General features: G+C 43.4%; 1 protein-coding gene across 1 annotated transcript in view; it reads left to right on the top strand.

Moving 5' to 3' along the window:
* EHMT2 (euchromatic histone-lysine N-methyltransferase 2) overlaps positions 1–3,455 on the top strand; it is a gene marked incomplete at its 3' end in the record, with an annotated part of 25,253 nt that overhangs the window by 3,950 nt on the left and 17,848 nt on the right. The window lies entirely within an intron of this gene.

The raw sequence follows: 3,455 nt of genomic DNA, 5'->3' as shown, positions 1-3,455 counted from the left end.
GTTTAGCACCCACTAATTCAGTGCCCATGCTCCCTATAACTTACTGCCCTGTGTGCTGCACCCCCTCCCCTCCCTGACCCTGTCCACAGTGACCACCGTCCACGTGATGGTTTATTTGTTGTTAGTTTGGGTGTTCATGCCCCTGCTCTTGGTTTGGTTTTATCTCATACCTTTGCCTGTGTACCATCATTCTTAGTCTTACCTGTTTCGCTTTTTACTTAATGTTTTATCATGGAAACTTTCAAATACAGGTGGTTCTCGAACAACACAGGTTTGACCTTCAAGGGTCCTCTTATACACATATTTTTTCCCCAATAAATACCATAAACGTATTTTCCTTATGACTTATTTTTTCCAGCAGACTTGATCGTAAGAATACAGAATGTATTACATATAACGTACAAAATATGTGTTAACCAGCTGTTTATGTTACTGGTAAGACTTCTGTTCAACAGTAGGCTATTAGTTAATTTTGGGGGGAAATCAAAGTTATACATAGATTTTTTTTCTGCACCCCTAATTCCCATGTTGTTCAAGAACCAATTGTATACATAAAAGAAATAACCAACGTACCTTGCTATTCATCAGAAGATCTGCATACTCACTCTCCATTTCAACTAAAAATTCTCTAAAGTTTCAATCACACTGTACGTGTGCGCCCACACGTGGTATTTTGTGGAAGAGCCACACTCAAGGAGCCAAAGAGCCGCATGTGGCTCATGAGCCTCAATTTGCCAACCACTGCCCCAGGCCATGGTCAGGGCACATGCAAGAGGCAACCAATCACTGTTTCTCTCACATCGATATTTCTCTGTCTTTCCCTCTCTTTTCCACTCTCTCTAAAAATCAATAGAAAAATATCCTCAGGTGAGGATTAAAAAAATAATAATAACAAAGAAAGAAAGAATACAAGAGGAAGCCCCATGTAACAGTCAGTATATAGCTGACTTTTTTTTTTTAATTAATTTTTTTACATTCAACATTATTTAGGGTTTTTGTTTGTTTTTATTGAATTTTAGAGAGGACGGGGAAGGGAATGAGAGAGAGAAACATCAATATGAGAGCAAAATGTCGATGGGCTGCGTCCTGCGCACCCCGACACCTGCCTTGATACCCAGCCACCTGAGTCACACTGGTCAGGGCTCAATATTAATAGGGTTAGACAGTCATATACTTTGTACGAGTTCCTCCCTGATACTGCCAGCTCCCGCCGGCACCGCACTCCGTCATTACAATATTACTGACCAGATTCCCAATGCTGTACCGTACTGTACATCCTTGTGACTTTTTGTTATTGTTGTTAATCCTCACCCAAGGATATTTTTTCGTTGATTTTTAGAGAAAGTGAGAGGGAGGGAGAGAGAGAGAAAAACATCCATGTGAGGGAGACACATTGATTGGTTGCTTCCCTCATGTGCCCAACTAGGGCCAGGGATTGAACCCAAGACCCTTTGGTGGTCAGGCACTCTAAACACTGGGCACACTGGGCACACTCTCCCCTCACCCCGTGACTGTTTTTGTAACTACAGATCTGTACTTCTCAATCCCTTCAGCTTTTTCACCCAGTCCCTCACCCCCCACCCCCACACCTCCCCTCTGGCAACCATCAGTATTCTGTATCTGCATCTGTTACTGGTTTGTTTTTTTAAAATATGTTTTATTGATTTTTTACAGAGAGGAAGGGCGAGGGAGAGGGATACAGAGTTAGAAACATCGATGAGAGAGAAACATCGATTCAGCTGCCTCTGACACGCCCCTACTGGGGATGTGCCCGCAACCCAGGTACATGCCCTTGACCGGAATCAAACCTGGGACCCTTCAGTCCGCAGGCCGGCGCTCTATCCACTGAGCCAAACTGGTCAGGGCTGTTTCTGTTTTTATGTTGTTCTTTAGATTCCATGTACCAGTGAAATCCTGTGGTATTTCTCTGATTATTTCACTTAGGATAATACCCTTTAGGTCCACCTTTGCTGTTGCAACACAGCTGATTTTTTAAGCTAATTTTATTTTTCAATAACAATAGACATACAATATATTGGCTTTGGGTATGCAACATAGTGATTAAACATTTATATACCTTACAAAGTGATCACCCCAGTAAATCTAGTACACATCTCACACCATACATAGTTAGTACAATATTATTGACTATATTCCCTGTGCTGTATTTTACATCCTCATGACTTTTTATAACTGGTAATTTGTACTACTTTTTCTCTTTTTTTAATCCTCACCTGAGGATATTTTTCCATTGATTTTTAGAGAGAGTGGAAGAGAGAGGGAAAAACAGAGAACTATTGATGTAAGAGAAACACATTGATTGGTTGCCTCCTACAGGGCCCAGGCTGGGAAGGAGCCTGCAACCGAGGTACGTGCCCTTGACTGGAATCGAACCTAGGACCCTTCAGTCCACAGGCCGACGCTTTATCCACTGAGCCAAACCGATTAGGGTGCAACTTGTACTTCTTAATGCCTTCCCCTTTTCCCCCAGCCTCCCCCCGCACCCCCAATACCCCTCCCATCTGGCAACCATCAAAATGTTCTCTCAATCTTTGAGTTTGTTTCCGCTTCATTTATTTTGTTTTTAGTGAAATCACATATAAGTGAAATCATGGCATTTGTCTTTCTCCAACTTACTTTCCTCAGCATAATACCCTCTAGGTCCATCCATGGCAAGATTTCACACTTTACAGCTGAGTAACAGTCCATTGTGTGTATGTACCACGTCTCCTTTCCCCTTGTCTCTTGGTGGACACTTAGGTTGCTTCCATATCTTGCCTATTCTCTAACTAATAAAAGGGGCCCTAACTGATTTGGCTCAGTGGATAGAGCATCAGCCTGCGGACTCAAGGGTCCCAGGTTCTATTCCGGTCAAGGGCATGTACCTTGGCTGCGGGCACATCCCCAGTAGGGGGCGTGCAGGAGGCAACTGATTGATGTTTCTCTCTCATCAACTCCCGCGTCCCCGCCCCCCAGCCAGCCCAGCCCGATGGGGCAGACCGGCCAGACCCCACACATGCACGAAAGTGCACCGGGCCTCTAGTTCTAAATAACGTTCCAGTGAACACAGGAGTGCATATGCGTATTGGAATTAGTGTTTTGGGTTTCATTCCCGGAAGTGGAATTGCTGGGTCATATGGTAGTTCTATTATTAATTTTTGAGGAAACTTCATACTGTTTTCCACAGTGGCTTCACCAATTTGCATTCCCAAAAACAGTCCTCAAAGGTTCCCTTTCCCCACATCCTCACCAGCACTTGTTGATTTATTCATGGTAGCCATTCTAACAAGTGTGAGGTCATATCTCACTGTGGTTTTAATTTGCATTTCCCTGCCGATTATTGATGCTGAGCGTTTTTCATATCTCTTGGCCATCTGTGTGTCCTCTTTGGATAGGTGTCTATCCAGGTCCTTTTCCCATTTTTTAATTGGATTGTTTGGGGGGTTTTTTATTTC

The sequence above is a fragment of the Myotis davidii genome, unplaced genomic scaffold (genome assembly GCF_000327345.1).
Source record: "Myotis davidii unplaced genomic scaffold, ASM32734v1 scaffold1006, whole genome shotgun sequence".
In the NCBI taxonomy this organism is placed as follows: domain Eukaryota; kingdom Metazoa; phylum Chordata; class Mammalia; order Chiroptera; family Vespertilionidae; genus Myotis; species Myotis davidii.
Note: the sequence above shows the minus strand (reverse complement) of the source record. Positions and strands in the feature narration are given on the sequence as shown.